Source organism: Vitis riparia, chromosome 8 (genome assembly GCF_004353265.1).
Source record: "Vitis riparia cultivar Riparia Gloire de Montpellier isolate 1030 chromosome 8, EGFV_Vit.rip_1.0, whole genome shotgun sequence".
NCBI lineage: Eukaryota > Viridiplantae > Streptophyta > Magnoliopsida > Vitales > Vitaceae > Vitis > Vitis riparia.
Genome location: NC_048438.1, coordinates 7,365,003 through 7,374,970, shown reverse-complemented (window position 1 = coordinate 7,374,970; position 9,968 = coordinate 7,365,003). Strand labels below are relative to the sequence as shown.

The following is a 9,968-nucleotide window of genomic DNA, read 5'->3' as shown; positions in this document are numbered from 1 at the left end:
TGGCACTAGAGTGAAATTTTGGAAGGACTTGTGGTGCGGAAATCAAGCTTTGGAAGAAGCTTCCCCATCTGTTTAATCTTTCCGTCAACAAAGAAGGCTGGGTAGCTGAGGCTTGGGAGGAAGATGAAGTTGGGGGGAAGCTGGGGACTTCGTTTTAACAGGCACCTTAATGATTGGGAGGTGGGAGAAGTAGAAAGCTTATTATGTAAGCTTCATCCTTTGACCATTAGAAGAGTGTAGAGGACTTACTCCGGTGGAAAGAGAACAAGAATGGACGTTTTCTGTCAAGTCTTTTACAGTTCACTTTCAAGGGACACCAAGCCCCCTTCCCGGCTAGAACTATTTGGACGCCTTGGGTTCCAATTAGGGCTAGCTTCTTTGGGTGGGAGGCGGCTTGGAACAGGCTCCTCACCACTGACCGCCTGAAGAGATTTGGTTGGAGCATTCCCAACAGATGTTTTATGTGTAAACAAGAGGAGGAAACCACAGATCACCTTCTTCTATTCTGTGAAAAAGCTAGAATGTTATGGCTTTTGATTTTCTCCCTTTTTGGGGTGCAATGGGTGATGCACTCCTCTGTGAAAAGAAACCTCCTGGTTGGCATGGTTCTTTTGTGGGCAAGAAAAGAGAGAAAGCTTGGAGAGCTGCCCCCTTCTGCCTAATGTGGACCATTTGGAAAGAAAGGAATAGAAGGGCTTTCGACGATATTGAGAGGAACGATCAAGATATTAAATCCATTTTTTGTACACTTTTGTGAATTGGGTTAGGGTATACATAGAGGATCATACATTGTCTTTGATAGATTTCGTTGACTGGCTAGCCACCAAGTAAGGGTCAGGCTTGCTCGTCCTTTTGTTTTTTGCTGATTTGTACTTGGTATACTACGTGTATACCCTTCTCTAGCCTTTTGGCTCTTAATGAATTTTCTTTACCTATCAAAAAAAAAAATAAATTTAGTCGGGGAGAAAAGAACAAAATCAAATCTGATATATTAGACGAAATTATGAAGAAAGATTTGATAGTGAATAATCTTAAAGAAGTCAATGACCATGCTCTCGCATTTGTGGTGGCTAAAGACAAGGGCACATGAGTGAGGGATGACATGAGTCTTTCAAGATCCTCAATCTCCAATTTATAAGGTTGCGATGGAAATTAAGATTATAAGAAAAAGAAGAAGAGTGGCCAAGGATAGTAGAAAAGTTTCTCTTCTTTCTTTAGTCTTTAATTAGTCAAGGAGATTTGGCATTTAATATTGAAGAGACCCTAGTCTATGGTTACTTGGTTGTCTCAAGCATGTGGGCTTGTTTCTGGGCCATCCCCTGCAGGATATTATTTCCAATAAGAGTCTTATATAAAAGCACCAATGGTTGGGCCCAGATGTGGTCTGTTCAACATGATAAAAGGGTGAAATTAAGCATCCTTGTTATGTTTTACAAGTATTAGAAAATAGTGATGGTTTGGGTTCATTGTATATTTTGTTCTATTGAAAATGGTATCTCAAGGAGGCCTCAGTGATCAGTTAGCCTGAGATGTTGCATGTAGGCAAGTTCATATTGAAATGAGAGTCTGGGTCCTATCGGGTACTAGTAGGGTTTTGGTTTGCACAATGTTGGTAATGCTTTATGGCATGACAACCTTGATGCAGAAATAAAAAAGTGGTTGTTTAATTTATGTTTTGGGATCCATGTTTCTTGATATATGTTCATTAATTGATTTCTACATCAGTCTACAGCACATGAATCTTTACAACTGGTTATAAATCCTTGTCATGTTTTGGTAACAATTGCAGATATATGTGACAAGATAGTGGAGAGCTTGTGCAGCAAACGTAAGAACCAGCTTCTGCTGCGCTCTCTCTCTGCTGGAGAATCTTCCTTTCTTGAGAGTGATAACACTAATGATGAACTGGATTTAAGGATAGCAAGTGTTCTTCAAAGTACAGGGCACTGTTATGAAGGTGGCTTTTGGGCTGACTCTGCAAAGGATAACCTGTCAGATGGGAAAAGGCATGTTGCCATTGTTACAACTGCTAGCCTTCCTTGGATGACTGGAACAGCCGTAAATCCACTGTTTCGGGCAGCATATTTAGCAAGCTATGCAAAACAGAATGTTACCTTGTTGGTTCCGTGGCTTTGTAAGAAAGACCAAGAACTAGTTTATCCCAACAGTCTCACTTTTAGTTCACCAGAAGAGCAGGAGGTTTACATTCGTAACTGGCTTGAGGAAAGGGTTGGTTTTAAGGCTGATTTCAAGATCTCCTTTTATCCAGGAAAGGTAGTTATTTGATGAACTGGATTCTTCACTCTCTTGTTAATCATTATGGTCAATAAATGACATATTTGTTCTTGTTGTTTCTTAGTTTTCAAAATCTAGGCGGAGTATTATACCTGCTGGAGATACTTCTCAGTTTATTCCATCAAGGGATGCTGATATTGCAATCCTGGAAGAACCAGAACATCTAAACTGGTACCATCATGGAAAGCGTTGGACTGATAAATTTAATCATGTGGTTGGTGTTGTTCACACAAATTACTTAGAATATATCAAGAGAGAGAAGAACGGGGCTCTCCAAGCTTTCTTTGTGAAACACATAAATAATTGGGTTGCAAGAGCATACTGCCACAAGGTAACTGTCTATTATGTGCATATTCTGATCTGATGATTGGTGATGTTCTTTCTCCATTTTGTGTGTTTTATAGCATGGTCTGTCTGTAACTAGTTCAATATTGGGAGATGGTCTAAGTAATTTTTCCAACAGTTTTACCTTTGAATTCAAACATATGGGACCTTTTCATATTCATTAACTAAATTGCATCTGATCTCTATCCAGGTTCTTCGCCTTTCTGCTGCTACCCAGGACTTACCCAAGTCTGTAATTTGCAATGTTCACGGTGTGAACCCCAAGTTTCTGAAAATTGGAGAGAAACTGGCAGAAGAAAGGAACTTGGGCAGCGGCCTTCTCAAAGGGCGCATATTTCTTGGTAAGATGGTCTGGGCAAAGGGATACAGGGAGTTGATAGATTTGTTATCAGAACACAAGAATGACCTTGATGGCTTTAACTTGGATGTGTTTGGGAATGGAGAGGATGCACATGAAGTTCAGACTGCCGCTAAAAGGTTGCATCTGAATCTCAATTTTATGAAAGGGAGAGACCATGCAGATGATTCACTTCATGGGTAAGGATCCTCAAGGAGCCCAATTCACCGTGTTTTTTTTTGCCTGAAAATTATTCCCTGAAAAGAAAATAGTATTTTGAACAAGTTTCAATTGATGATTGATGTATTTTGAAAAGTGATTTATATATATTTTTGAAAAAGTCTAAAGCTTTTAATCAGATTAACTCAAGAAGTCTGTTGCTGAGAAAGCAGACTGAAATATTTCTCCTGGGAATAATGTAGTTCCATATAAATGATTGTGAACAAATGAACCTTGCTGATTGTTCACATCTTTCTTTTTCCTTGCAGTTACAAAGTCTTCATAAATCCCAGTGTCAGCGATGTGCTCTGCACAGCTACAGCTGAGGCCCTTGCTATGGGTAAGTTTGTAATATGTGCAGACCACCCATCCAATGAGTTCTTTAGTTCATATCCCAATTGTTTGACTTACAAGACATCTGACGATTTTGTTGCTAAAGTGAAAGAAGCATTGGCTAATGAGCCACAGCCTCTTACTCCTGAGCAAAGATATAACTTATCTTGGGAGGCCGCCACCAGAGATTTATGGAGTATTCTGATCTTGACAGAGTCTTGAATAATAAGGATGATGCACAATTGAGCAAAAGTTATGGGAAGTTGATCACGAGATCAGTTTCGATGCCAACCCTCTCGGGATGGTTGATGGAGGGTTGGCATTTGCCCACTACTGTCTTACTGGGAATGAGCTCCTTAGGCTGTGTACTGGGGCAATACCTGGGACACGAGACTATGACAAACAACACTGTAGAGATTTACATCTCTTGCCTCCTCAGGTAGAAAATCCAATATATGGCTGGTAAATAGGTTATAATCAACCTGTAACGACCATTCTGTATAGTAATTGACCGTGCTTGTTAGTTCAAGGGTTTCTTTGTTTTCCTCATTAATGATAATTTTCTTTCGTAGCACGCACCTTCTTCATACAGCCAAAATCCAAGTTTTGTTGCGTTCTCTAGTAATTATGTAAGATGACATTCAAAAGTATATAATTTCATGTTTGGGAGATGGGATGTGTACAGTTATAGGTAAGTTATGCTAATCACCATATGTTGCCCAAGCTGTAAAAAGCACATTGTATCTTTCCTTGGCTCTTACTGTGTTCTTGTACCATCTTTGGAGCCCCTGTCGTTTGCTTGTGGTATCCATCCTTGGCTCTGCGGTGTTCTTGATGTTATGGCCCTTGGTGAGATTAATAAGCATCTATATAGATTGTCTGTACAGGTCTAAATCTTTTGCTGTTGCTCTTCTTGATAACAAGTTGCTTCAGTCTAATATACTTGGGGATTTTAGTCTGACTAAAGAACTTTGAATGATATACTAATTAAAAAAACAATGTTATTCTATATTTCTTATGTGATGATCATGATTTATGCACCACTTTCAACATCCTCTGATAGACCTAATTATACTGTGTGATTATTCCCAATAATAAGGTTGAATCTAAGTAATGCAAAGTGTTGAATAAAGAGAAGCAACTCTCAAAAAGAGCATTCTAGAAATCATAATCATCTCAATTCATGCATGAAGTCCACGAAGCATTGTATTTTAAATTGTGATATCTGCAGCTTTAAGAGTTAATTTTAGATTTGTATTTTTCATTTTTTATAACATAAGTCAAATTGATTCCATAAACCCATACATAATGTTCTTGTATGAGGGATTACATTTTTCTTGTGTCTTGTTAAAATATGGTATCAAAGCCCACGCTTATGGGACGTCATGCGTTTGAATATTTCTCCCAATTTATAGGAAGGTTGTCACAGCTAACACCTGAAGAAGTCGGCTTGATCTTTTAGGTCAATTGTTAGCAGCTTAACAGGGGAGAGAAGCCATGGTCCGACCGCTAAGTAAAATATGAGTAAAACATGCATTTAAAAGCTTTAATGCACATGTTTAAAAGAAATACCTCCAGCTTGAAATATTTCCATTTTAATGTCATATTATTCTGCTTAATTTTTTGAAAAAAAATAAAAAAAATCATACTTTGTCGAGAAGAAAAATTGTTTGAGCACATCTGATATCCTTTGCATATCAAGAGTACTTCTCAAGGTTTGTCCTCAGTGACAAAATTTCACTGGGGGAGATTGTGAAATGCAATCCTAAAGAAAAATATCACCGTTCCCAGCCTCCAATTATTTCAATGCGTCAGCCATATCAGAGTGATTAGGTTTCCTGCACTTTCTTCGTAGAAAATTCACATATGACATGAAAGCATCCTTTGTTCTTTTCTGCAGAGTAAAAATGATAATTTAAGCAAAAAGTAGATGATGATCCTTCGTTTTTAAGATTGCTTTGGTCATTCTTGTTGTGTTGCTTTATTTATTTAGATTATCTGTTGTAGAGGATACCCGCATACTTTCCTGTCAAAGTGAACACATTCTCATATTGAAATCATCTTGACCTAACATATTTCATGCAAATCACCATAACAAAGAGAGAATTTTAAGGTTAGGGGGGAAGAAAAAACCAAGAATCTCATGCAGAACAGGAAGATGTGTACTGGGTTCACCCTTGTTGATCGTGTGTGTGGTTCACGTGTGGCCCTACTATTCTAATGTACGGAAAGCTAGTGTCTAGATTATATACTTAAATTTCTGTCTTCTTTAAGCATGTGATCCCCATTTGCCTGGAATAGTGACTCTTCAACAGGTTTAAGAGTTTTTAATTCATATTCAAATGGAGAAAAGGAGTCTTCTCTGTGATTAAGAGCTTGTAGGTATAGCTTGAAATGTTTAAAAGTCGAGGCATACCTCAGCACTGAACCCACACAAACCAACCACCAAAAGAAAAAACAATATTAAGATAGATATAAAAGCTTGGACTAGATAAACCAAGAATCATTAAAAAGAGGGAGAAATGATGACCTGTTGATTGGGGAATGATGCATATTTGGCTTTGAGAATTATTAAAATTTGCTTACTTTCAGGTGCATATCATTAGTGCTATGGAAACTTTCCAAAAGCTTCACATGTCATCAGGCTTAAAAAATGAACTTGAACTTAGTGATGCGTATATCAAAAGAAGTGGTACATGAGTAGGAATAGATGAAATTATTAAACTGATAAACATGAAATGGAATTGAAGATACACTCAAACATACTCATTTTTAATATGTCTAGGAAGCAATGATGCATTATGCTGCTGTATGGACTCTCTTTGTTTTCAATCTGTTCAAGAAATGATAGATACAGGTGAAAAACATGAGACTTGAAACACACCCGGCGATTTATTCATTTATTTTTGTGTTCATTTAGTATTTTTTTTCCTCAATATGTGTATCTAGAATTCCTTCTCTTTAGTCACAGACAAAGAATAGAATGGTACTTGGGCTCAATTTTATTCCTAGTTCCTTCCTTTCCTTTCTTCCCATTTTATTACAGGGTAGACATAGAGGTGCCTCTGTGATCAACTTCGAGTACTCTCTGGAGTTAGTAGGTTGAGTGGATGGTGACTTGTAGTTGTAAATTAAATAAACTTCATCTCATTGATTTTATATATTAACATTGATGGCAAAAACTGTTGGTTGCTTTTCTCCTATAGTTTTCTCATAGGCTGAACAGCCAAACCAATTAGAACCAAAAAAGTTGAGTGCGAATACAGTTGGCCTGGATGTAACTTTGGAGAAATCTGTGAAAGAAGCCAAGTGTTTTTGAATTTACAAGTAGCCATTTACAATACCCACCATACCTTAGGCTATGTTTGGTTCCCAAAAAGTACAAAGGAAAGAAAAAAAATGTTAAGGAAAATGATTTTCTCATGTTTGGTTGTCCTATAAAAAATATCAAAGAAAATCAAATATAATTAAAACTAATTAAAATTTTATGTATTTTTAAATTATTTAATCTTTATATTGATGAGTTAAAATAAATAAAATGAGTTTGAAGTAACAAAAAAAATAATTTATCAACTTTTAATCTATTTTTTTATTTTCCTTCACTTTTTCTTTCCTTTTACTTTTCCTTTGTATTTTCTTTCCCTCGCATTTTCCCTCAAATTTTCCGGGAACCAAACATAGCCTTAGTGTTTTCTAAAGGTGGAAAGCTATGAGCCTATTAGAATGGTCTTCCTGCAGATCCTGATATTACATCACCTTCTCTTCTGCCCCTCAACCACAAACAGCAAAACCAACTGTGTTGTAGATTCTTTTCTTCTGATAGCTTCACCCAGCCACATTCATGAATCTGACCTCCTCTTTGGTTCCGTACATTGATTATTGTAGTTGACCTGAATGGCAGAACAATGGTCAGCCTTTCAATGTGGCTTATGCCTAAGCTGTGGGATTGCAATCACTATAGATTCTGATAAAAGTCTAATAGGGGACCAAGAGGACAACCGTGTTTAGTATTTCGAACTTTGTTCTCCACATTATCTCTCATCTGGGTTATAATAATGTCAACTTGATCTTCCATTTGCTAGGCAATACCAGTTAATCAGCTGGTGACAGTAGAATGTTCAGCTTTCTAGCTTGGTTTAAACTCTGGGATTGCTGCTATTTCTCAACTTTGGTAAAGTCTACTAGGAGACAAAAGAGAATCAATAAATAAATACAGGTCTATTCTGTAAGACCAACCCAGCCAAGAACTCAACTGAGTAGAGGATGAATAATGACCTGGGCATGAGTCAAGGGGGGCTGACTCTTACCCGAGTTGGGTTCACCGAATTACACCAATCACTAAGTTGGATTCCATGTCAGCAGAAGCTGCTTTGTCACATGATGAAATGTAACTTTTGATGTGTGAGGATAGTATATTCTATTTGATTCTCTGTATATATAAATCAAATACTTATCTTTAGATAGTTGGGTGCATATTCCATTTTTCCTATTGTGGACTTACTTTAGTGGAGGGGCTCTGTGTTAAACTCGATCTCCATTGTTTAGTTTCATATTAAAGTGTAAACAAACAGCACCATCTTTGCTTTTGAGGGAAGAAGTGAAATGGGGGAGTAACCATACTTTAATTCATATATTACTGATAAATCTTGCTCCAGGGAATCTTATTGTAAAGTAATGAGTGAAGCACTTTCAATGGAAATTAGGGGTGGCAGGCGTGGCACGATCCACCTTCAATAAGGTTTTGCTTCTGGCAGTTAAAAGATTATTTTCATCTTCAATAGTTCTTTAAGCAAAGTGTTTTCTTTGTCGACTGTTCAGAATCTGTTTTGACTTAGAAAAAGGTGCTTTTTTATGTTTTGATGCATTCATGGGTTCACCTGGTCAAACTCTAAATGATCAATAACTCATGAGAGGAGTTTTTGAACAAGTCTGGATGGCTGAATCAAGAGATGCTCTCCAAAGAATCTGTTTGGAGGTTTTGATTTTGAATCTGGATCAAGACTTTAGCATGTGGATAAGCAGTGCCTTTGGGGCCAATTGGAGGGGGATGTGTGGAAAAGGGTTAAAAGGGTAAGGGAAAAAAATAGGGAATGGAGACATTTTAGTTGTGCACACTCATTTTGGATTCTGTGGACCTTGTGGGGCTGCTTCTTGCTTTGGTAAAGTTGCTTGTAAGCACGAACTTTTTAGTCCATCACAATGATTTTGAGCCCCACTGAGATTTTCAAGCCTTGCTCTAAAGAATCATAAAAACCAAGTACTAAATGTTTTTAATTTATTAATGACTAGATTAATTTTTAAATAAGGTTTAATACAATGTTTTCACAACTCAAGAAAGTGCAGGAGATGGCTCCTTTCCAATATAATTTTTGGTGAGTAATTTTATTTACATCATGTTTTTATTTTTAAAAAAGAAAAAAATTATGATGTTGAAATTTGATGATTCCCACTAGTATGATTTTACTTTATTTGTTCAACCTAATTGGGGAAAATATTGAGGTCAAGATGAGCACGCTAGCCCACCTAAAGTATATATAAAAGTCAATTCTTTTTCTTCTGCCACAAGCATAAATAACCAATTGTTGGTAAAGCTAGAAAATCCACCAATGGAATTTTACCTAATTGTTATATAATTTTAATAACACAACTCACTTGTAGTTCAAATTAAAAAATTAAAAAATTAAAATAAAAATAAAAATAAATACAGGTGGAAGAAAAACTATTGATTTGAGAGGAATTTGACCCAACAAGAATCCGCCTAAACCTGACCAAATGCCAGCTTCAACAAACTTGCTTAATCTGACTCTTAAAAGTGAAAAATTCCCATATGGAAAGAAGGAATTTTCTATGATCCACTTGCATGAGAATGTAAGTGGGAAACAACTCAAACCCCAACTCTGAGACTTGCCCTCTCTTTCTGGTTTCCTCTTTAACCTGTTCATCTGAATGTGGGCAGCCTCAGGCTCTTAGCCCATTGATGGTTAAAGCACAAACCCATGTGGTTATTGTGAGTAGCACTACTGCAACTTGCCCTCTCTCATGCATTGACCATGCCCTCCATCGACCCATGTATACCACAATCAATTTTTTTTCTCAACTTTCTCTCAAATATGATGAGGCCATTATTCCTGCAATTCTGATCATAAGAACAATTGCACTATCTCATCTGGGTTTAGGAAAAATATTTTATTTTTTTGGATCATTTTATCATCCTCCCCCAAGCTCTTGCCTCTTAGAGGTAATTTTTGTCTCTAGATTCAGTACCCCTGGTACCCCACCAAAGATCCAATTCAAGCTTATAGTACTTTGGAGGTTCGATTCATGCTCCCCTGGTTAGCACCCATTGGAGGTCAAGTGGAGACCAAACTTGGCCCACCATATCATCATGTCCTTAAATTCTATGTTGTACAGTTCATCTGCTAGCGCTCACCTTTGTGAA

General features: G+C 37.1%; 1 pseudogene; it reads left to right on the top strand.

The window, feature by feature from the left end:
- Positions 1-1,719: 1,719 nt before the first annotated feature.
- On the top strand, positions 1,720-4,305 carry LOC117920576 (annotated as a pseudogene).
- Positions 4,306-9,968: the final 5,663 nt, after the last annotated feature.